We start from the raw sequence: 26,724 nt of genomic DNA, 5'->3' as shown, positions 1-26,724 counted from the left end.
GAGTAGGCTAATGCCGACGCCGGGTTTCTCTCCACCCTTCATCCTTTCCTGTCCATCCCCTATGGCGCAAATGACCTTAGCTGTCGGTCGCCTCCCCTCAAAACTACTACTACTACAATAAGGAATCAGCTCCAGGGGTGGAAGAGCATGAACAAAGTCACACAGAAGACCAGGAAGTGCTCCTTCCAACAATAGAAGAGGCAATTGAAAGTTTAGCGGCAGGTGGTAATAAAACGTAGGCCGGTTAGCGACAACAGTTGTTTATTGTATATGAGGTACAATGTTGTGCCGCAGGCACTCTGACAATGGAACCGTACCCTAGCGCGTACGTAGAAGGGACTGCCTAGGCTGCCCGCTCCGGCGTTCACTCCACCCCCATTGAGACCTCTGGTGGGTGGTTACAAAACTACGCCAACAAGTGAGGCATCCGTCGCGCAACTACGCCAACAAGTGAGGCATCCGTCGCGCGCTCGTCTGCCGCCACATCACCCCCCTAGCAGTCATTTACCCTGAGGGTAAATGAAAAGTCGTTAAAAACATACATTCGAAGAAAAAAAAAAGAAATGCATACATAAATGAACAGCAAAAAAAATTATGTGAAGGAATGACAATATTAACAAAAGTATGAAGTCATGGCGATAAACTAGGCAATGAAATCCTTGAGGTGGTGGGGAAACCGAACTCTTCGTCCAGCTTTCGTGGTGTACTCTGGGGAAAAGGGAACAGGGATCTGCTGCTGCTGCTGTTTTGCTGCTCCACTTCCTTCTAGGCAATGATGTCCCGCAGTTTGTGGTTCATCACCGGTGGGCATATATGCTGGTTTCAACCGGTTCAGAGAAATCACGGCGTTCCTCCCCCTTATGTTGACCACGAAATCCTTCGGCAGCCGGCTGACTACCGCAAATGGACCCTCATAAGGAGGCTGAAGTGAGCCCCGGACCGCGTCATTCCGCACGAACACATGAGATGTCGTCCGCAGGTCTTTGAAGACAAAAACGGGATGGTCCCCATGGCGGGAACCTGGCTGGGGTGTGATTCGTCTCATGTGCTCCCGGAGCTGTGAGGTGAAACTCAAGGGGTCGTGTGGTGGTGCCTGGGATGCTGGGGCGAGGAAATCTCCGGGCAGGCGTAGAGTCTGACCGTAAAGCACCTCTGCAGGGGTAGCTTGGATGTCCTCTTTCCATGCGGAACGGATGCCCAGCAAGACAGCGGGGAGGCTGTCTGTCCACCACTCCGTCGCATGGCACATGATCGAAGCTTTCAGCTGGCGATGAAAACGTTCGACCAGGCCATTCGCCGCGGCATTGTACGCGGCGGTTCGTAGGTGAGTCACTCCGAGGAACTTCGTCAGCTCCTTGAAAAGATGCGACTCGAACTGTCTGCCCTGATCCGTCGTTATCCTGAGGGGCGTGCCGAACCGCGCTATCCATCCCAGAAGGAGTGCCCTGGCGGTGGATTCCGCGGTTATGTCCAGCAAAGGATAAGCTTCAGGCCAACGGGAAAAACGGTCCACGCATGTCAAGCAATATCGGTACCCGCGGGATGGCGGTAGCGGTCCCACTAAATCGATGTGTACATGCTCGAACCTGGCGTTTGGCGGGGTGAACGTGCCGACCGGCGTTGACACATGGCGAGTCACTTTCGCCGCTTGGCACGGGATGCACTCGCGAGCCCATGTTCGACAGTCTTTATTGATGGAGGGCCACACAAATCGTTCGGCGACGAGTTTTGCCGATGCCTTAACGCCGGGGTGAGAAAGGTTGTGCACTGAATTAAAGGCTTCCCTTCGGAAATTATGTGGAAGGAAAGGGCGGGCTCTTGGGGTGGAGACGTCGCAAAAAATTTCCACCTGCGCACCGGGTAGCATGATCTTCTTCATAGAGAGGGACGAGTTTTCCGTCAGGAGAGTTTGCAGTTCGTCGTCCTTCTCTTGGGCTATGCCTAAGGCCTTGTAGTCGATTGCGGGCGACACTGCCTCGACTCGGGATAGGGCGTCCGCGACGACGTTGTCCTTCCCGGAAATGTGGCGGATATCTGTAGAATACTGCCCTATCATGTCGAGATAGCGGAACTGCCGTGGGGAGCACCTATCCGCCTTCTGTCGAAACGCGAAGGTAAGGGGTTTCTGATCAGTGAATATAATGAAGTGCCTTCCTTCGATCATGTGCCTGAAATGAAGCACTGCTCTATAGACAGCCAGTAGTTCTCTGTCGTAAGCACTGTATTTTACTTCCGCGGGGCTAAGCTTTTTCGTGAAAAAGGCAAGGGGCTGCCAACCCTTGTGTGTTAACTGTTGTAGGGCTGCCCCCAAACTGCTGTCGGATGCGTCTGAAAATAACGCAAGGGGTAGCTCGGGGTTCGGGTGGGCGAGTAGGGTAGCCTGCGAAATCGCTTGCTTACAAGAAGCGAAACACTCCCTTAGGCTTTCCGACCACACCAGGACGTCACTGCCCTTTACCTTCCCCCCCAGGACATTATGGAGTGGGGCTTGCAGTGAGGCTGCATTGGGAATAAACCTTCTGTAAAAATTAAGCATCCCCAAGAATTGGCTTAACTTTTTTACGGTTCCGGGCAAGGGGAAATTACAAATAGCTTCCACTTTGTCTGCGAGAGGCTGAGTACCCTCGGCGGAAACACTATAGCCTAAAAAGGTAACTTTTGCGACACCGAAAATACACTTGGCGGAGTTTATGAGAACGCCGCTATCGCTGAGCCTCGTAAAAATTACATTGAGGTGCCTGTTATGCTCTTCCTCGTCGGCTGAGGCAACCAAAATGTCGTCGAGGTAAACATAACAGAAGTCTAGCTCGCGTAACACATTGTCCATAAATCGTTGGAAAGTTTGCGCAGCATTGCGCAAACCGAAGTACATGTAGGGAAACTCGAAAAGCCCGAAGGGGGTCGTAATAGCAGTTTTTGGAACATCCTCCGGCGCAACCGGAATTTGGTTGTAAGCCCTAACCAAGTCAATTTTGGAGAAAACAGTTTTCCCGTGGAGCCCGGCGGCGAAGTCAGTGGGACTTGATGTAGACTAGGATACTGGATTTTTATTTATGAAATAACTGAAGTCACTGAAAACAAGCGCTCGCACGAATCCGAACAATGCTTCTGACGCAATTCAGTGTTTAAAAGGCAATTTTGCACGCTAATACCGTTGTTGTGGATTGAAATTCTAAATGATATAAAAAAGAAAATTAAGGAACACTTAATTTCAATCCCAACAGCGATGAGGGAAAGTGAAAGAAAATCTTTTACGTAATTATACTATATTAGATCCGAAATTTCGTAATTTATGAAGATTTTTTTCGTTTTAAAGAGACACTTTTGTAAAATTTAACGCAGTGCCCAAAAGTCATAGACTTCGAAACACATTTAATTATCTGAAATGAAATAACAAAAATCACTGAAAACAAGCGCCCACACGAATCCTAAGAATGCTTCTGACGCTCTTCAGTGTTAAAAAGGCAATTTTGCACGCTAATACTGTTGTTGTGGATTGAAATTCCAAATGATATAAAAAAAGAGAGTTAATGAACACTAAAATTAAATCCCAACAGCGATGAGGGAAGGTGAAAGAAAAACGTCTACGTATTTATACTATAGTATATCCGAAATTTCGAAATTTATGACGATTTTTTTCGGTTCAGAGAGACTTTTCGGTAAAACTTAAATCGATGCCCAAAAGCCTCATCCTTCGAAACACATTTTTTGATCTGACATTAAATAAAGAATCCACTGAAAACAAGCCCTCGCACAAATCCGAACAATGCTACTGACGCAATTTAGTGTTAATAAGTATATTTTTCACGCTAATACCGTTGTTTTCGGTTGAAATGCCAAATGATATAAAGAAAGAAAATTATTAAACACTAAAATTAAATCCCAGCAGCGAATAGGGAAGGCAAAAGAAAACCTTTGACGTAATTATAATTTTTAAAATCCGAAATTTCGTAATTTATGAGCATTTTTTTTCGTTTTAAAGAGACTTTTTGGTAAAACTTCACTCGGTGTCCAAAAGCCTTATACTTCAAAAACATTTAAGTATCTGAAGTGAAATAAAAAAAATCACTGATAACAAGCGCCCACACGAATCCGCACAATGCTTCTGACGCTATTCAGTTTTAAAAAGACAATTTTGAATGAAAATGAAAAAGGATATAAAAAAATATAATTTTTGAACACTGAAATTACATCATAACAGCGACGAGGGAAGGTAAAAGAAAATCATTTGCGTAATAATACTCTTTAAAATCCGAAATTTCGTAGTATATGACGATTTTTTTCGTTCTATAGAGACATTTTGGTAAAACTTAACTCTGTGCCTAAAAGCTTTATACTTTGAAACACATTTGTTGATCCGATATGAAATAAAATAAGCCACTGAAAACAAGCACTCGCAACAATCCGAACAATGCTACTGACGAAATTCAGTGTTAAAAAGAATATTTTGCACGCTAATTCCGTTGTTGTTTGTTGAAATGCCAAATGATATTAAAAAAGAGAGTTAATGAACACTAAAATTAAATCCCAACAGCGATGAGGGAAGGTGAAAGAAAATCTTTTACGTAATTATACACTAGTAGATCCAAAATTTCGTAAGTTATGACGATTTTTTTCGTTTCAAGGAGACTTCTTGGTAAAACTTAACTCGATGCCCAAAAGCCTTATCCTTCAAAACAAATTTAATTATCTGAAATGAAATAAAGCAGCCACTGAAAACAAGCGCCCACACGATTCCGAACAATGCTTCTGACGCTATTCAGTGTTGAAAAGACAATTTTGCACGCTAATACCGTTGTTGTCGGTTGAAATGCCAAATGATATAAAAAAAGAAAATTTTAACCAGTAAATTTAAATCCCAACAGCGATGAGGGAAGGTGAAAGAAAATTGTTTACGTTATTTTGCTATATCAGATCCGAAATTTCGTAATTTATGACGATTTTGTTCGTTCTAAAGGGACTTTTTGGTAAAACTCAACTCATCGTTTTTTCGTTCGTTTTTTTCAAAAAACCGTATCTAATGTAGTGAGAAAACGCGAAATATTTTATTTCACATTCCGTCGTCAGGTTAGGTATTTATTTTTTTGATCACGATTTTTCTGTTTGCATATTATTGGGATTTGTCACCGAAAACATCGACTTTAAAGTTAATTATTGAAATTTTAGCACCTAATTACCCTCAGTAGCATTTTTCGGATTTTGAGAATGCCTGCTTTTTAATCACGTCTGGCATTTTTTTTCTTATCCGTAAATATCTTTCCAAGTTTAAGGCTCTTGGGCTTATTGGTACTTTGGAACAAATTGAGTTTTTGAAAAGTGAAAAATTGACATTAACCGCGAAAAACAGTATCTAATATAGTGAGAATACGCGAAATATTTTATTTCACATTCCGTCATCATCCTAGGTATTTACTTTTTTTGAATAGGATTTTTCTGTTTACATATCATTCGGTTTTGTGACCGAAAACATCGATTTTATTGTCCAGTATTGAAATTTAACACCTAATTACCCTCAGTAGCATTGTTCGGATTTTGAGAATGCCTACTTTTTAATCTCATCTGGCATTTTTTTTCTAATCCGTAAATGTCTTTCCAAGTTTAACGCTTTTGGGCATTTATGTACTTTTTAACAATAAGGGTTTTTAAAAGGTGAAAAATTGACATAAGTTGCTAAATACCGTATCTAATATGGTGAAATTCCACGAAAGATTCTATTTCACTTTCCGTCATCGCTCTTTGTATTTACTTTTAATGATTAGGATTCTTCTGTTTACATATCATTGGGTTTTGCGACCGAAAACATCGGTTTTAGCGTCTATGATTGTAATTTTAAAACATAATCATTTCATTAGCAATGTTCGGATTTTGATAATGCCTGCTCTTTAGACACTTCTGGCATTTTATTTCTGATCAGTAAAAGTCTTTCGAAGGTTAACGTTGTTGGGCATTTTGGTACTTTGGAACAGTACTGAGTACTTTCTTCCTCCCTTCATCCCGTCCAACATCCCTATCCTGTTCCTTCCCTTTCCTCGTTTTCCTAACATGCTCCCCTCAATTACAGTCTTCAATATCCCGCTGCCAGTCAATACCCCCTTCATCCACATTTCCTACCTCCATAGGATTTCTCCCAGCAAACCCCTTTCTTCGCCCACCATATCCAGTACTTCCTCATTTGTTTTCTTCTCTGTCCATTTCACCTTCTCCATTCTTCTCCACAACCATATTTCAAAAGCCTCCAGTCTACGTCTATCCTCCTGCTTCAATGACCACGTTTCCGCGCCGTACATAGCTACGCTCCATATCAAAGTTTTGACAAGTTTTTCTTAACATCCTTACTCAACGTCCCTGTCATCAACTCCCTCCTCCTTGTGAAAGCCTCTTTGCTTAGCGCAATTCTTCTCCTTTACGTCCCTACTACTTTGACCGTGTTAGTCCAAAACACTACCGAGATACGTAAACTGTTCTACCTGCTCTAGTTTTTGCCCTCCTATTTTAATGTTCAGCTTAGCCTATTTCTTTCTAGAAAATCGCTTAACCATTATTTTATTAATACTGATTCTCATCCCATCGTGGGATGACGGCCGCGGAAGCCTTACCTCCCCCGCTTCCGGGCACGACACACGGCTGATTAGGCCGAGCCCCGTAGTTGCCGGGACTCTATTAGGACAAACTCCAATCTCTTAATGAAATGATAACTCGCCCAAATGGAATAATTTGTGCCAAAGAGCAGAAATAACATAAGAGATTTTAGTGATGCTGGTGAGAATTTTATTAATACGGGAATTCGTCAATGAGACACCAATCTTCTCCGTGCATGAATGTCCAACGCTTCAGTTTCCCAGTTAAGAGTGGAGCATGAGTTAAGAGTGTTCAACCGGCAAGTGCTTGTCCTTGTCGTCATCGCCAATTTGCTGTGTACCATTGTTCGCTCTCGACGTCTCACTCGGAGGGGTTATTCTCGACCCCTGTTAACCTCTCAAGTAGTCGCATGAGCGCCGTTTCGGCTTCTCCTCCTCCCGTGCTCAACATGGTCGGCAGTTTGTTCATGATATTGGCGAGGGGGTCTCCATCGGAGTCAGCGGTGGAGTCCTGCAAATTTCTAATAGTTAAAAAGGCATGCAAATATCATTTAAATAATCTTCACCATTAGCATTTGCAACAAAGCATATGGAAAACAGAGGTTTCCCTCAGAATATTAAGCTTCATAATTCGATGTTAAGCGTGGATATTGTGTTCATTTTTGTGTGCAATTTTTTTTTCAGTACTTTTTTCGAATAGTTCGCATGACTTTTATTTAAATGGTGTTATTGGTTAATCTGGGCAGTTAGATTTAAAAGAAAATAATGTTTCGCTCTGTCTTAACGTTTTTTTACTTCAATACTCAAAATACAATTCAAGTACTCAATCTTGAATTCTTGGGTGCATATAATTGTCAAATTGTTATATCAATGTTCAAAGTCCGATGTTAAGATCAAAGTACTGTTTTTGGACTAATGCATAATAAATTTTAAAAATCCTAATCTAATACTAAAAATACGAATCTCTCCTTAATTTCGCAGGCAACGTGGGTCTTATTTTAGTCCACATATTCACCAGTATTTCTGCTTATTCCCCTGTCCCTTTTGTGCCTATTAGAAATGTAAATCTGCTAGTAATGCCGTCACCACTTACATCTGAACTTTATACGAGCACATATTTTCACGAACATAAAACTTGGCCGAAAAATTACATCTCACACTTCTGTCCCATTTCTTAGTTTCCTAGTATTTCTTATCGTTTCCAGAGGATTATTATTCGCCATGCTCTGTTTAATCAATTAATCAGTCTCTCAACATCAATGTGTCAGTTCAACAGCAAAGAATGTACAACTAGATGCTATGTTTATCGATGGAGGATTCCGATCCCTCAAGCACAGCACCCCATAAATTAGGTCAACGGCTTAACTTCCATGGCACTTTCCGCAGTATTTTTTCCAGCTCTAGTTCTCCCTTGTTCTTTCGTCGAATGCCCTGCTTCAAGCTGATAACACCAAAATATTTAAACTAATTCATAACACTTCAGATCATTCAAACATCTCGGTGCTTTAAGAAAAACCTATAAATGGGGCATAATCTGGGACCTTAACTTCAATTTTAGTAAACAGAGGACTGAATTTACTTCGCTAAAAATATGCCCAAAAATATTCTGCACAATTTCCAACTAAATTTTTTGTCGTCTGCAAAGGAACATGGGCCATTCCAACAGGATCAAATATAAATAATAATTAACTAAATTAATCTGGACATAAACTGGAAGTAAATAGTAATGCAACATCTAGGATAATACTTCTCTTCCCCTTTGCGCCCAAATAGCGAAATTCGGATTAAAGATTCGCACTATTTCCCACTGATATCATTTTATCTTAACTCTCTCACTTGTTGTATCCGCAACAACTTGTTTAAATTTGATTTGTAATACCCTTAACTATCATATATAACATAATGGCTGCTCTGAACTGCCTTCGCTAATTCATTGCAGAGTACCGTCGCGACCCATATTTGTCCACTCATTACTATCTGCATGTCAGATTATCGCTATTTGGACTTTCGCTTCTACTCTACTGAATACACTTTCTAGTGGCATGGATACGTGTTCACTTTTAGGAACAATGTAGATCAACCTAGATCTCCCACTTCATCGTAAATGAATAGCGTCCTCTCCTCGTGTTCCGAAAAACTTGTTTGTTGCTGATATGCCCTTTATTTTACGTTATTACAATGTGAACTATCACTAACTGCTCTATACGAGCCCAATTTACTTAAAGAAGAAGTAAAAAAAACTCGAGTTGCTAAAAAATCATTCACAAGGCATTCACATAGAAAAAAGAATGCCACAAATATTTATTTATTACATTTTGAGAAATAATCTAGATTTGTAAGAACTTTCGAAATGAATTGCAGGGCATAGTGAATGTGGCTATGAATGACTATCTGTACATTTAGAGTTTTAAACTCATTGAAATTTTTACTGATATTTAGATTTAAAATTAAATCCGTAAACAGTATGAAACATATGAAATACATGAAATATTGTGAAAGAAAATTAATACTTAAGAATGCGAGTGTTATAATTGCGAATGGGAAATTGGGGCTGTTTTTCCACTTTATTTTTTCCCTATTTTAGCAATATAAATCGTTGAAATATTTATGTGCAAAACTTGACTCGTTTTGATAATTTTTGTAGATTATCCAAAAAAATAGTCAGCAAAACATTTCCCATTTTATTTTTAAGTTCCATTAACTGGTTTCTGTAGTTCACTTGTTATTACTTAGAATGTGAATTCTGTTTTTTAATAATTCATGCAGAAGTCTACGACATCAGTTCAAAATGCTGTCGAACTTTTTTAATAGCGCACCCACAGTCGGTTATTTTTTAATCTGCTTGAATTCGTTGTGCACGCGAAAACTTCCCAAATAACCATCTTCAACTTATTTGTTGATATCTTGCTTTGTTGATTAGTAGCAGTAGTATTTAGGGGAGGCAACCGACAGCTGAAGTCCTTGGAGCTATTAGGGATGGATAGAAAAGAATGACGGGTGGGGAGAAACCCGGCGTCGGCATTAGCCTACTCTTTACGAATGGCGCCAAGGGGTCCGCAGCTTAATGCCCCATCCGACCTACGGCGTACTCAGTCAAAGTGCCCTCCAAAAAGCACTTCAAGTATGGATCGAGATACCACTGGAAATTATTCCACACTACGGGAATTTGAAGCCGGGCCCTCTGGGTGGGAAGCCAGTACGTTAGCCATTGCACCATCCCGATCCCCTTTGTTGAAAAGTAATGTGAATGAGCGTTCGTGGAGAGCGGGAAAAAGTCGGATGCGCGGAATTGAACTCATTGAAGGAGCAGCATCGTTCTGTGATATTATGCGTGAAACTCAGAAAATAATCATTCACGGAAACTTTTAAGCTGGCTATCAAGTCTTATGGTGAGGATGCTATGAAACGTTTTGAGCGTCATGAATGGTTAACCCGGTTCAAAAAGGAGCGGCAATCAGGGGAAGACGACGAGCATTCCGGAAGACCATCAGCGTCGACTGATGACGCCCTAATCGAGAAAGTGCACGATTTCGTAAAGTAGTAGCCATGAAATAAGCATATTAATGAAGCCAACGTTACCCTAAACATTACTTTGAACGATGAAGGTAATTAATAATATTAATTATTTCTTTTCTCTTTTCCAGGTTATTTAGTCCAACGACTGCAGCAGATCTACCTTTTTACAGAATCGCTTGTATTTCGAAGCAAAAAAAACTTGTTCAGGTCCTCATCTCATGAGTACAAAAATGCCTTAGTCTCAGAGATATTAGGAAATGATATTTACTCGAATTAACGGGGTCAATCAATGTCTAAAATAAATTTGTGTGCAACAGACACAATTGTCGACAGAGACGAATCAATGTTAGAATAAGATCAGCAAGTCAAAGGTGGAGATTTCAATGCCCCGTCAACTGGCTGGAGCACATATAGTTTCAAAACGGTGGCAAAGACAAAGATGTCTGCAAATCGCTATTGGATAGGATTAGCATTTTAGATTGAACTCATTGAATCAACTTGTCACTTCACCAACTAGAGGCGATAATATCCTGGATTTGTTAGCAACGAATATTCCCAAAAAAGTCTAAACTATAGAAACTTTAAAAGGAATTATTTATCACAGGGGAGTAAATGCTAAGTTTTCGCAACATGGAGCCCGAAATAAGAATACTAAAACGAAAATTTACTTATTTAAAGAAGGAAACTGCAATGGCCTGAAGTGCGTGCTGCATAATAAATTTGTAAATTTTAAGAGAGATAATAATAACCAAAATACTGAGGATACGTGGAATCACTTCCAAGAGATCACGCGCTCAGCAGTCAACATTCAGTTCATTCGCAGTAAATTCATAAAAGATAACACGGAACCTAAATGGTCCAACGCGGATGTCAGAGAGAGGCATTGCGACGTCAAAAGCTGCGTCACGCCAAGATGAAAAATTTTCAAGATGATATCTATAGCGACAAAAAGAATGAGATTAGCTATGATTATAATTCAAGGGCGAATGCAAAGAATGAATTTCGGAAAGCGTTGAGGGAATTCAAAAGAAAAAGGTTAGTGGAAATTTTGAAAGAAAATCCAAAAGCATTTTGGTCGCGCGTCAGAGAAATCATCGAAATATGTCAACTGTCAATTCACTTATAAATGAAAAAGAACAAAATGCAAACCAGCAGTTTGGAAAAGGCTAGCTTACTAAATTGCTTCTTTCAAAGTATCTTCAATAATATCTCACAAAATACCCCCGTTACCTTACCACATACCCCCGATAGCTTATTAATTGATAAAATTGAAGAGAAGGTTTGCTGAAAAATATTAAGCCCAATTAATCTTTCCGACCCGATGAAATACCCGCTCGTATATGTAAGGATCTAGCATCGGAAATTGCGCCATATCTAGAAATAATATATAAGAAGTCGCTGGAAGAGCGAAGGGTTCCTAAAGACTGGAAAATGACTAGCGTAACACCAATAAATAAAAACGGAGACCAGGAGGAGCCGAGTAATTTCAGACATATTTCCCTCACATCGATTTCGAGCAAGGTTAAGTAACATAAGTATAGTTGCTTAGTTCGAACGGGAGACACCTCGAAAATAGACGATATTAATGAAAAACAAGCACGGTTTCCGAATACGTAGATCCTGCGAGACACAACTTGCGCCTATATATATATATATATATATATATATATATATATATATATATATATATATATATATATATATATATATATATATATATATATGTATGTATATATATATATAATTATACATATATATATATATATATGTACATATATATACGTACATATACATATATATAAACATATATATATATACATATATATATGTGCACATATATATATATGTACATATATATATACATATATATCCCTCCCCGGACTACAACCTTGACGTGGTGGAAGGGCTTGTGCGTTCCGATGACCCCTAGAGCTGTGCTGGTGGGAGTAATAAAAATTTCTCCTGGTAGGGTCACCCTTGCCAGATAGGTCGAAGGTTAGGAGCCAGACGAAAGGTAGTCCACGCAGCGTCTGTTCCTCAATGAGGCGGCTGCAATGGCGTCTGACCCCAGTGGGGCGGCGAGTAAGTGATGGTATCACGTTAAAAACACTATTGAGGAAGGCAACGGAAAACCACCTAAATTATAATTCCCAAGAAAAATATGATGGACAATAGAGATATTTTGAGTCCTGGCAACCACAGGGCTCGGCCCAATCGGCCGTGTGTCGTGCCCGGCAGCGGGGGAGGCAAGGCTTCCGCGGTTGTCATCCCACGAAAGCCTTGCAAGGGAAAACCAGCAGCAGCAGGACAGAAGACGCAGGAGAAGAAGACCAAATTAGTTAGAATATGGACGTGAAATGTTAGCGGGGATTACTGGAGTGATAAGTATAGAATAATATACAGCGGTGGGGACGAGAGCCAACGAGGGGTTGCCATAGTATTAAATGAAGAGGTAGGAAGAAGCGTAGTCAACATAGAGCAGGTAACGGATAGAATAATACTAGTGGAGATAAAAGCAGAACCGACGAACTTAGTTATTATTCAGGTATACATGCTACCGAGCAACCATAAGGAAGAAGAGGTCGATAGGATATACGATCAGTTAGAGGACATGATCGCGTGTGTTCCTGCAGGGAAACATTTGATAGTGATGGGGGATTGGAATGCGACGGTAGGCGAAGGAAGAGATGGTGATGAGGTGGGCGACTACGGTTTAGGCACGAGGAATGACCGCGGGGAGAAAGCAGTTGAGTTCTGCAGGAGACAGGGGTTAGTCATCACCAACACTTGGTTTAGACACCACAAAAGACGCAGGTATACATGGAAAATGCCAGGTGACTCAGGAAGATATCAGCTAGATTATATCCTGGTTAGACACAGGTTTAGGAACAGTGTGATAAATTCGCACAGCTTCCCGGGAGCGGATGCGGACTCAGACCACAATTTAGTTGTTATGAAATGTAGCGTACGTTTCAAAAAGATAAGGCAGGGGCGGCGAGTTAGAAAATGGAATGTAGAAGCATTAAATGGGTTGAAAAGGAAGGAATACAAACAGGCGGTAGAGAAAATCATGGAGAATAGTAAACTGTTTAGTACTATCGAAGAAAAATGAGATGTGATCAAGAAAGGGTTGTCTAAAGCCGCAAAAGACACTTTTGAAACCGTTAACGCTAAAAGGACTAGGAAACCATGGATCACAGATGAGATGATTACAAAGATGGATGAGCGGCGAAAATGGAAGAATATAAATACAGAATTAGGCAAAATGAAGTACAAAGAATTGAACAATAAATTGAGGCGGGCAACAAATAAAGCAAAAGAAGCATGTTGGAAGACGCAGTGCGAGGATATGGAAAGTCTGCAGAGGAAGGGTGAAATCGGTGCGCTGTACAGCAAAGTTAAATCGTTATCGGGAAGAAATAAAGGAAGAGCTATGCTAACAGTTAGAGATAAGGCGGGTAAGGTAATAGTTTACACAGGAAAGATCGAAGAGAGATGGAAGGAATATATAGAAGAACTGTTTAGTAAAGAGCTTAGACCAACAAAGTTAGACATTGAAAAAGAAAATGACGTAGAGGAAGACAGCTTAGGTCCAGGCATACTAGACAATGAGATAGAAAGGGCATTAAGGGAGATGAAACTAAATAAGGCCGTGGGGGTAGATAACATTCCCATGCAACTTTTAAAATGCTTAGGAAAATGTGGGAGGAAGAGGCTACATGGGCTGATCCGTAGTATTGACTGGCAGTGGGATGTTGAAGACTGTAATAGAGGGGAGAATGTACTGCAAACGAGGAAAGGGCAGGAACATGATGTGGATGTTGGGCAGAATGAAGGGAGGAAGAAAGTCATCAGAGATGAAGAGGGACCTGATATAGAGTAGGATTCTGGATTTTGTGTTTTGTTAGGAGTCACAAATTGTTTTATTTAGTAGCTGTGTGCATCCAAAAGGTTACCTTAACCAGTAGATTACCTAATAATTATTATATATAATATATTGCGCTTTCACATGCATATATATATATATATATATATATATATATATATATATATATATATATATATATATAAAATAGCCAAAACCCCGTCCTAGTAACCATCCTGTCGAAATTTTTATACGTCTTCCATCGAAAAAGTTTCCAATCAATCCTTCAGAAAACATCTCAGATCGAAAAATAACCTCTCCATGAACGAACGTCATGCCCTAAAAACCCTACAGTCCAATCCTAACATCGTTGTTACCTCCGCCGATAAAGGCTCCTCTGTTGTAATTCTAAACACCAATGATTATATTTCCAAAGCCCTCGCTCACCTGAACGATACATCCACCTATACCACTCTAACCAAAAACCCAACACAAACTTTCCAAACCGAAATTCGGTCTTTTCTCCTCCACACCGGACCAGAAGAAGGCCTCACCTCCCAAGACACATCCCTACTTTCACCCCCAAACCCCAGAACACCCCAGTTTTATCTCCTCCCAAAAAATACACAAACCCAACATCCCCTGTCGTCCTATAGTTTCCAGTTACAATTCTCCCACCGAAAGAATCTCCGCATTCCTTGACCACCACCTACAACCACTTGTACTCTCCTTTCCCTCCTTCACGAAAGACACGTACCACTTCCTCGACCGTCTAAATTCCGTCTCTATTCCCTCCACACCCAACCTACTTATGGCCACCATCGACGTTACCTCACTTTACACTTCTATTCCCCATGCAGGAGGTTTATCCTCCCTCCGGCATTATCTTTCTCTGCGCCCCCTACCCCAGCGTCCCTCAACGGAATTTCTCCTCAATCTTGCCACTTTCGTCCTAACAAAAAATACATTCACTTTCCAAAATTGTTTTTACCTACAGACAAAAGGCACAGCAATGGGAACGAGGATGGCACCATCATACGCCAATCTCTTCATGGGCCATCTCGAAGAGACCTTCCTGTCACAGCAACCCCTTCAACCTCTTTTCTGGGTCCGCTACATAGACGATATTTTTATTCTCTGGACACATGGCTCTGACTCTCTCAACAGCTTCTTATCCGCCTTAAATTCATCTTTCACGGTTAAATTCACCTCTTCCATTTCAGACTCCACCATCACCTTTCTTGACACAGACATCTCACTTCAAAACAACAAATTCACTACTTCAGTACACATCAAAGCCACTAACCATCAGCAATACCTACACCACACAAGCTGTCATCCTCAACACACGAAACGCTCGATTCCTAACTCTCTCTCTATCCGCGAACACCGAATTTGCAACACCACAGCCACTCTCAACAAATACCTTGCCAATCTACACCTTGCACTCCTCAAACGCGGTTACCCAGAAAAGTTGCTACGAAATAAAATCCACCGTTCCACCCGACCACACACACCACACAATAACAAGCCCACATCTGACGCAGGACTCAACCTTTGCACCACCTATTACCCCGGATCACACAGACTGAAAACCCTCCTTAAAGAACTGTTTCCAATTTTGCATGACAATGACGCGACCTCATCCTTACTACCCAAATGCCCATCTATCGCATACAGACGACCCGCCAATCTCAAAAACCTTCTGAGATCCACCAACCCTTTGGCGCCCCCCCGTGACAAATTTCCCAATATTTCCCCAACTTGCAACCGCCCCCGATGTAAAACCTGTCCTCTTATTATGCCTACTCCCCTCTCCCTACATCCCCTCATAGCCCCCCCACCTCGTTCCCACGCTAATTGCCTCTCAAAAAATATTATTTATCTTTTATCATGCAAACATTGCACTTCCTTCTACATAGGTGAATGCTTTACCCCCTTATCCATCCGAATGAATATTCACCGGTACTCCTGTAATTCTGCCTCACTCTCTTCTCTTCCTATCCCTTCACACGCCAATTCCCACAACCTTTCATTCGACCAGTGTTTTTCCCTCAGCATCCGAGAATCCCTACCTGATTCAGCTACCAACATAGAGGTGAGAACTCGTGAATCCGCCTACATACTATCCTTTCGTTCCTTTAAAATTCCCACCCTTAACCGCCATATTTAATTTCCCTCCCAGCATTAACCTCAACACCTCCCCTCCACACCTCCCCTCCACGCCCATAACTCTTTCCCCTCTCCTGATCCATAGCATATTTTCAGTCTCTCTTGAAGAAGGCCCCTGAGAAGGCCGAAAGCTCGAACAATTTACCGTGTAAGTGTTCTTTTATATGTGTCTATTCTTTTCTATTTGTGTTATGTTGTGTCAGCCCATTATATATATATATATATATATATATATATATATAATATAATATATATATATATATATATATATATATATATATGTATATATATATATATATATACATACGTTTATATATATATTTTTTTTTAATGGTAATCTACCGGTTAAGGTAGGTTTTGGGATGGACACAACTACCAAACAAATATTTTATTACTCCTAACAAAACACAAAATCCATCATCCTACTCTACATCAGGTCCCTCTTCAGCTCTGAGTACTTTCTTCCTCCCTTCATCCCGTCTAACATCCCTATCCTGTTCCTTCCCTTTCCTCTTTTGCCCAACATTCTACCCTATATCACAGTCTTCAACATCCCACTGCTGGTGAACACCCCCTTCATCCACTTTTCGTGCCTCCATAGGATTTCTCCAAACAAACCCCTCTCTTCGCCCACCATACCAAGTACTTCCTCATTTGTTTTCTTCTCTGTCCATTTCACCTTCTCCATTCTTCTCCACACCCACATTTCAAAAGCCTCCAATCTACGTCTATCCTCCTGCTTCAATGACCACGTTTCCGCACCGTACATGGCTACGCTCCATATAAAAGTTTTTACGAGTCTATTCTTAATATCCTTACTCTCACCAACTCCCTTCTCCTTGTAAAAACCTCTTTGCCAAGCGCATTTCTTCTCTGTACGTCCTTACTACTTTGACCGGGTTGGTCCAAAACGCTACCGAGATACGTAAACTGTTCTACCTGCTCTAGTTTTTGCCCTCTTATTTTAATGTTAAGCTTGGCCTTTTTCTTTCTAGGAAATTGCATAACCTTTGTTTTCTTAATATTGATTCTCATCCCATACCTGTCGAAATGAATTTCCAATTCACTCAGCAATGTTTGCAACCCCTTGGCTGACTGACAAATTAAAGCTTAGTCATCAGCAAACCTAACTGATTTCACGAATTCCCCGCCCACTTTCATTCCTACTTCCAGTTCCTCTAATGCCTCTTTAATCATTTCCTCTGCATACAGGTGAACAGCAGCGGTGATAATGGGCAACCCTGCCTTACACCTCTTCCTAACACTGCCCATCCAGACTCCCCGTTTCCCACCCACACCTGAGCAGTCTGATCCGTACAGGTTGCGGATTAGCCTCCTTTCCCTCCAATGTATTCCTATTTTCTGCAGAATACTCATTAGTTTTTCCCAATTCAGTCTATCAAACGCTTTTTCGAAATCTACGAAACAGTCAAATACCTCCTGGTTGTGTTCCATATTCCTCTCGATTAATAACCTCATTACTGCAATGGCATCACGCGTACCTCTCGCCTTCCTGGACCCAAACTGATCGTCCCTTAAGTAATCATTTGCCCTAATCTCTATCCTTCTGTTTATGATCTTGAGAACAACCTTAGCTGCGTGGGATATCAAACTAATTGTCCTGTAGTCCTCACATGAGTGAGCCTTTACCTTATTCGGAATAGGAACTAAAAGCGATCTTGTAAAGTCTTCCGGCCAGATTCTTTCCTCATAAATACTGCGAATTAGCCCATATAGCCACTTCCTCCGACATTTTCCTAAACATTCCAATAGTTCCGCGGGAATGTTGTCCACCCTCACGGCCTTATTTAGTTTCATCGCCCTTAATGCCCTTTCTACCTCATCGTCGAGTGTGCATGGACATAAGTTTCTCCCCCTCCGTCATGTTCCTTTCCTATGTCTAACTTTATTGGTCTAGGGTCATTACCATACAGCTCTTCCATATACTCCTTCCATCTCTCTTGTATCTTTCCTGAGTCAACTATTACCCGCCTTATCTTTAACTGTTAGCATAGATCTCCCTTTCTTAATTCCCGATAAAGATTTACCTTTGCTGTACAGCGCACCAGTTTCACACTTCCTTTGCAGACTTTTCATATCCTCGCACTACATCTTCCACTTTGCTTCTTTTGCTTTATTTGTTGCCCGCCTCTATTTTTGTTTAATTCGTTTTACTTCATTTTGCCTAACTCTGTATTTAAATTCTTCCATTTTCTCCGCTCATCCATTTTTGTAATCATCTCATCCGTGATCCATGGTTTCATAGTCCTTTTAGCGTTAACGGTTCCATTAATGTTCCTAAACCTGTGTATAACCAGGATATAATCTAGCTGATACCTTTCTGAGTCACTTGGCATTTTTCATGTATTCCTGCGTCTTTTGTGGTGTCTAAACCAAGTGTTGGTGATGACTAACCCCTGTCTCCTGCAGAACTCAACTGCTTTCTCCCGGCGGTCATTCCTCGTGCCTAAACCATAGTCCTCAGCCTCAACACTATCTCTTACTTCGCCTACCGTCGCATTCCAATCCCCCATCACTATCAAATGTTTCTCTCCGGGAACACACGGGATTATATCCTCTAAATGATCGTATATCCTATCAACCACTTCCTCTGTATGGTTGCTCGGTGGCATGTATACCTGAATAAGAACAAAGTTCGTCGGTTCGGCTTTTATCTCTACTAGTATTATTCTATCCGTTACCTGCTCTATGTTGACATCGCTCCCTCCTACCTCTTCATTTAATGCTATTGCAACCCCTCGTTGGCTCTCGCCCCCGCCGCTGTATATTATTCTATAATTTTCACTCCAGTAATCCCCGCTATCCTTCCATCTCACCTCGCCTAGCCGTAAAATATCTATATTTCCTCTTTCCATCTCTCGCTTAACATTCTCCAATTTCCTATTCTAATTAATGTGGTCCTCTCTTTCGGCCTCCTTTGTCCTGCTGCTGCTGGTTTTCCCTTGCAAGGGTTTCGTGGAATGACAACCGCGGAAGCCTTGCCACCCCCACTGCCGGGCACGACACACGGCCGATTGGGCCCTGCCCCGTAGGTGCTAGGACTCAAAATCTCTGTATTGGCCATCATGTAAATCTTGGGAATGATAATTGAGGTGGTTTCCCGTTGCCTTCCTCAATAGTGTTTTTAACGTGACACCATCACTTACTGGCCGCCCCTCTGGGGTCAGACGCCATTGCAGCCGCCTCACTGAGGAACAGACGCTGGGGGACTACCTTTCGTCTGGCTCCTAACCTTCGACCTATCTGGCATGGGTGACCCTACCAGGAGCAATTATAACTCCCAAATGCCAGGAAATGCACTGTTCCTATCCTGTATGATGTTGTATGATTCCTTTGCCACTATCCCTTCCTCTGTGTGTGTTGTCTATTTCTCCCTTGGGTGGGTGAAACAGCTCCCTAACGCCATCTCTTGCCAAAGAATCGGGGCACTTGCTTGTATAAAGCATCGTAGATCTCAAGGTAAATGACGTTTCCTGGATAGCTCAAGTGGTTAAGAGCCTCCGCCCGGCAAGTGGAAAGATCCGGAGTTCAATTCCCGGTCTAGGAACTATTATTACTCTCGTGATATGCTTGATTCCGCCTTCCCCACCTCTCCTGGGTTCGTCCTTTATGTGTGTTCCTATCCTCTTTCCTTATATCTGTTTCCATATAAAGGAGTATTTGTTCGCCGTTTGGCGGCATTTCATGTTTGAATGTTTCGTGTGTGTGTGTGTGTGTGTATATATATATATATATATATATATATATATATATATATATATATATATATATATATATATATATATATATATATATATTTATTTATTTATTTATTTATTTATTTATATTTATATTTATTTTTATATTTATATTTATACATACATATATATATGCATTCAAACTGGAAGGTATATACGAGTGTGTGTTTGTATGTATATAAATATGTATATAAAAAATGTATATATATATGCATATATATACATATATATAATATTCATTTGTATATATAGTAATGTATGAATTAATGTATGTTAAGAAAAATTAAGTACAAACAATTAAATAATAAATTTTAATATATGAGTAAAAATTTTTTGCATATTTTTGCCTAATAATAAATGCGATAAAATGAAATAATTTCAAAGTTACGATGTCAAGTATGGAACAACTGACAAATATAATGTTAATAATCGTGACATCATTGAAATTGAGGCTTACGATTATGCTTTCTCATTTGGCAATGATTTTCAATGGAATCACATTATCTAGTTTAACGACATGTTATGAATGCAGACTCACAGTACGATATTCTTCTTGGTCTTCGGTCGTGTCATCCGCTTTTATGAGTACTGAAATGTAAAATGAGTTTTGTATGAGTATTTAATTAATAAAAATGTAAATCTATTATGCTTATACTCCACGACATTCTGAGAATAAACTATATTGTGTATATGTCACATACCTATACACGTGTACACATCAAGACACTAATACAACTGAAAATAATATGTTATTATTATTATTAAAAAAACGGGTTCAAACACTCCCCCTTCCCTCGCACGATATGCAATCGTTACAATACCGAGTAAAATACTCAAATACATTTACTTAAAGGTAAAATGCGAAATTTTATTAAATAATTGTCTAATGTTTATATATAATATATAAATATTTATAATTTATATTATTTATAATATAATATACATTAATTATATAATATATACATATTAGTATTAAAAAAACACATGTGCTGGTAGACAGTGTCAGGTGGCACACGAGTCCTAAATAATCGCAAAAGATAATGGATAAAATCAGACTTCAAAACACGAATCTCTTTAACAAAACAAGCGAATCCCCATCTCATTTACATCCATCAATCAGCAAGATGAAAAAAAAAGATAAATTTAAAAAATATTATTACAATACAATACAATAAAAACATATAATACAATACACCATACATCAATCAAATTATTACTTATATACCTTACGTAGCATACACTCTGTTAGGAAAGGGCTCGAATATTTTTGCAGATAAGGTGTTCCAATCAACAATGGTTCTATTTAGAAAATAAATTTTTTTATTTGTTTTTGTGCCCCTGCATTTTACCTTAAATTTGTGATCATTTCTCCCGATAAAATTTGGACTCCCCGCCTCTTTCCTAAGATCTGCCCGAGCTTTCTCCCCCTTCAGAATACGGAACATTCCACAAAGTCTGCTTACTTTCCTTTTAGTTTGTAGAGTTTCCCAGCCCAGCGTTTCTAGCACGTCAGACACACTCTCCATCCTCCTATGCTTCCGCAGTACATACCGGGAAGCCTTTCTTTGTACCTTTTCCAGTTCTTTGATTTGTCCTTCTTCATGAGGGTCCCATGCTAGAGATGCGTACTCTAAAATTGGTCTTACCAGGGTCTGATACGCCTTCTCCTTGGTTGCTCTAGCACTCCCTTTGAGGTTTCTCATCACCCAATAAAGAGTTTTGAAAGATTTCTTAACGATGTACTCCACATTTAGCCCCCACCCTAAGTCCTTAGTTAAATATACACCTTAGTATTTGCAAGTATCACTTCTAGGAATGACATTTTCTGAGAATTTATATTCCCTATTGTTTCCATTTACCTTGTAACTAAAAGTGATCGATTTGCATTTGCTAACATTAATATCCATCCCATTATTTGTCACCCAATCCGCCATTTTATTAATGTCCCTTTGAAGTATGTTGCGGTCTCTTTCGACTTTCTTTCGACTTTCCTGTAGATAATACAGTCAACTGCGAAAAGTCTTATCTGAGAATTAATATTTACTGGGAGATCATTTATATAGATTAAAAGCAAGAGCGGGCCAAGAACGCTTCCTTGTGGGACTCCCGATGTTACCCGCGTTTTTTCAGAGTACACTTCTTCTATTTTGACCCTTTGTGTTCGACCTTCCATGAAATTTCTGACCCAAGAGATTACTCTTCTATCTGTGTGTAGTGGCAATTGGCCCATCTTGAGCATTAAGCGATCGCGGTCAACTTTGTCGAAGGCTTTTGACAGGTCGACTATTATAGCATCCACTTCTATTCCCGCATCTATAGAGTTGAACATTTCTTGGCAGAACCCTAATAGCTGAGTTTCGCAAGAGAGCCCTTTTCTAAAACCGTATTGGCGACTATACAACCAAATCTCACTCTCCCACAAATCCCAGAGATAATCAGCCATTATCTTTTCTAATAGCTAAGTTACAAGTGATGTCAAGCTTACCGGTCTATAATTATCAACTAGTGCCTTACCTCCTCTGAAAATTGGCGTAACATATGCCTCCTTCCAAGCATTTGGCAGGGCATTATTGTTAAAGGTAACATTGAATAAGTGATTTATATAATTTGAAACTACACTACCACCCAATTTAAGCAAGTCAATTGAGATGGCCCTCTGGCCGTCTGGCCCTTTTGATTTATTTGCCCTCATTTTCATATTTTTTTAATAAATTTCTGCGCTCGTCGTTTTAATACTTTTGGTATTTAATATTTCTTCGCCTCCTTGTTGACTCAGATATGTATCTACAGAATCCTTTTTATTTACCATAACCTTAAATACACTTGCATACCAATTATTAAACGCATTAGCCTTTTCCTTATCGTCAACGATTAGTGTTCCTCTTCCTCATCATCCTCTGTCATCCTCTTTTTTTAAAGCTGTTATGTTTTCCCTGTTGTCTTTCCTCCGCCGGAGGTACTTGTAAAATTTATTTCCATTATCTATCCCGATTATTTTCTGTAGAAAACTTTCTGTGGCTATTTTATTTTCTCTATTCAATTCACGAACTCTTTTTTGTAAATTATGAGCCATTCCGAGCTCTCGTTCCGTTTTTTGTGAATCACTCTCAGTTTTTTCTTCATGGATCTAATTTTGCGGTTGTAGAACTCTGGATCAATATTTTCTTTAAGAATTTTTTTCGGGACAAATTTTTTTAATCCCTCCTCCATTATCCCCTTAAATGTTTTCCAGATTTATTCTACATTCTGCCCACCACTTACCCATTCCGAATACTTTTCCCTTAAAAAGGTCTGGAACCCTTCCCTATCACCACGTTTATATTGCCAAACTATCTTTTTGTTTACTAGCCCCTTATACTGAGTCCTCTCCCAGTTTAGATACAGCTGAATGGTCACTTATTCCCGGAAGGACCTCGACTTCCCCTACCCACTTTTTCCGTCTCGCAAGTATGACGTCGAGGATGTTTCCCCCGCGCGTGGGTTTTTCCACCACCTGTACAAAACCCTCCTCGTACAAAACTGTACAAAACCACCACCTGTACAAAACCCTCCCTCAGGACAACTAACGATTTCTTGGGCCTTCCCACCCCCCACCGTGACCGCGTCTGCCAACCATTGAATACCTGGAAGGTTCAATGACTTAAGCACACACGTTGGTAGCAATCTGAGGTTATTTGCTGACGACACGGTGGTATACAGGGAAATAAGGTATCAACTAGATCGCGAGCTACTCTCTAGAGACTTAGACAACATCTCGGAATGGTGCAATGAATGGAGATGAACACTTAATATAGATAAATTTTGCGCAGTTTTGAAATTTTGGAACAAAGGAAGGAGGGTTCAGTACTGACTACGGCCATTCAAGTTAAATATTTGGTGGTTGTTCTAGCACCACGCCTTTCATGGGGGGCACATATCAGGACAATATGCGGATCAGCTTTAAAGAAACTTGGCTTCATAAAACGGGTGGTGGGGAAATGTAATGAAAAAGTTAAAGAGAGGTGTTATTTTGCTCTAGTTAGACCTCATTTGGAATAGGCCGCGAGTATTTGGGATCCTTGGGAGAAAATGGAAAACACTTAAAACACTGAATGCCTTCATTGATACTTTCGCCGCAACCTCTGACGAAACGTATTGTGGAATCACCAAATATTTTCACTTTGGGTGACCCTGGATCACCAAGAGACGTCCCCTCCCTTGACGCTATGACCTCCCTCATCGGAAGAACTTCCCTCTTCGGTCTCACGTTTATCCTATCCTTCCTCCCATCTCCTCGCTTCTTTGGCTGCTCTCTCCGTAGGATGCTTTCCCGTATTCCTCCAGCCCGATCGGCATCCGCGTCACATGAGCTTGTTCCACTTCTGGTCGGCCTTAAATCTTACGGTTTACTCTTATCACACCTTCGGACAAAGTGGAGATCATCTTCGACTTCCTATTTCACCCGCCGCCTCATCTCTGTTAATGATGCTTTCAGTTCCTCATTTTCAGCGGAAAGGCTGAATATTGTCTTACGAGCGATGTTTAAATCCGCTTGCAGCTTTTCAATTACCTCCTCTTTTTCTTCTAAGCCTCTTCGATTTTTCTTACTTTCACACTTACTGCACTGCCAATTATCACTCACGCAATCCTCCAGTTTACTCTTAGAGCAATTAAAGTGGTACCAAGAGCAACACTCACTACACTGGACTCCATTTCTCAATTTGCTACGGCAAATAATACACTTTACATCCACCGCCATGCCCTTTCCCATTTCGCCCAAGGGAGTGTGCCTTCTAGCGGTCGCTAAACCCCTCGAGCGGTCGCTAATGCGCTGCTTTAAAACACGTCCGTCTCCCTTGAGGATCCGTGAGTGAGTCACTTGAAGAATCTCCCCCGTGTTTGCGAAATATTTGCGAGGCTAATTACATTAAAGAACAAAAGTTGATGGAAATTGAAAATTATCCAATTAAAAAAATATATTCTCTGCATTTAGGTTTGTTTACGTGCCAGAACACAGATATTCTTAGTTTGTTGAAGACTAAGGTCCGTACCGAGAGTCGTTCCTACGGAGCGAGCCTTTGCTAAGGTGAGAACGAAGGAATAATTTTTGTACGAGAGTCATAAGGCTCTCTTTTTCGATTGGAGTTTACACGAAGAAGTAAACAAAGGTCGGCCTAGAGTCCCCCTTTGTTTTTCCAGCTATCTCAAACAAAGGAAGTCTTCGAATGCGAAGGGATATGCGAAATTTTATCACTCTCGGCACGAATATTGCGCGATCACGGCAAACGAATGCGAGGGCAACCTAAGATAGGCGGCTCTCGGCACGGGTCTAATCGAGCTCGGTTGAACAAAGAGACTGACGAGTTGCAGGACATCTACCAATGTTGATGGTTTCTAATTCCAAAAATTTCAATATCAGAGTCAAAAATTATTAATTCTTATTAATGATCCACACTTTATATTGCGCTAGTAGCATATTCTACAATTTGCTGTCATCCCCAGGGAACAAACAAATTCGTTTAATTTGAACCAATTTTTTTTGTTCCTTGATTATGGTACTAAACAGCTGGAATTGGTAATACGGTGATACAAATGTCTAAAACCACTGAGAATTAACGTTGACTGGTCCAGTGGGCAGGTAGGGCCGAGGTTTTATTTCGAGTGATGCCTCTCGGCACCCTCAGTCTCACCCAAGCTGTGTCGGATAGCAACAGATTGTCTTAAGAATATGTTGATTTCACATGCCATTTGGCTTAGTACTAAGTGAGCTCAACCCTTACCTATCAAAAGGACCTCCGGGTTGAAAACTGTGATATGATATAACGCACTAAGAATTTATAATTTGTTTCTATGATCTGCAACGATATCACATAATTAAACTTTATTCCATGAGTTACACTTAAACAAATTACTTTTTTTACACGAAAATACATTGTAAACCAACGCTTATAAAATACCGTGCCTCATGGAAAGTAAAAAATTTGTTTAAGTAAAGGGTCCCGCAAAAATTTAATCATAATTATAGGTATTAATAGGTAGACAACATCCAAAAGAACAATGATCAAGAAGTGGCCAGGCTGGCAAATTAACATGTACGTATATTCCCTTGGCCGATATTTTCTTGCATTTAGATCAAAGTTACTTCAATTCAATAATGTAGCAGAAAGACAGAATGGGTCAATATCAGAACCCGTTTCTCGAACGTTTACGTCAGCCAATCTAAAAACTATGAAATAAAGGCAAACCGTGAATAATTTTTGGTATCAATGTCGGAGCAAACTAATATTCATTGATGGATAATTTTTGCCTTTGTAATTTTAAGTCTGAGAAACGAAATCACGAGGTGATGGAGGCGTGATATTGCAGTTGTAAGTACAAAATTTCGTCGGAGAAACTTACCATGCAATAATAAAGCCTTTTGCTTTCATATTGAATGCACTTACCATTAGGAACAAGAGCAAATCCTAGCAAAAGGACCACGGTCTGCTTGCACATGGTTGCAATAATGTCAGTTTGGTGCTGAAAATATAAAGGTATAACTATTAAAAAACACATATTTATTAAATTTAATACGTTGCCTCTAAATTCTTAATCCTACCTGTTTCCAAGCCGTGTGCCGGGAGAGGCATTTATCGACACCACCCGTCAGGGACTTAAATATAAATAGAACACCGGATTTATTAGTCTGACTCAACCGAAGATTAAAGTCCCAGTCGCACACCCCTCGCATGGTATTCACTGAAGCGACAGCGCAAATATTCATTGACCTTGAAAATCAATGCCATTCGCTTACCTCAACTCACGTTTTATAACCGAATTCGGCCCAGAACAGATTGTGGCCTCAATTCCTTTCATG

General features: G+C 40.4%; 1 long non-coding RNA gene across 1 annotated transcript in view; it reads right to left on the bottom strand.

Annotated features, from left to right (window-relative positions):
- The window catches only part of LOC139692744 (uncharacterized), a 38,917-nt gene extending 12,530 nt beyond the window's left edge, over nucleotides 1-26,387 (bottom strand). The window contains exons 1-2 of the long non-coding RNA XR_011701777.1: nucleotides 26,312-26,387; nucleotides 20,428-20,477 (exon numbers count right to left, since the gene is read on the bottom strand). This is a non-coding gene — a long non-coding RNA (uncharacterized lncRNA). The remainder of the gene's footprint in view (nucleotides 1-20,427; nucleotides 20,478-26,311) is intronic.
- Between the last annotated feature and the right edge of the window lie 337 nt (nucleotides 26,388-26,724).

The sequence above is a fragment of the Hetaerina americana genome, unplaced genomic scaffold (genome assembly GCF_022747635.1).
Source record: "Hetaerina americana unplaced genomic scaffold, ioHetAmer1.1.p SCAF_40, whole genome shotgun sequence".
NCBI lineage: Eukaryota > Metazoa > Arthropoda > Insecta > Odonata > Calopterygidae > Hetaerina > Hetaerina americana.
This window is presented reverse-complemented; position numbering and strand designations above follow the sequence as displayed.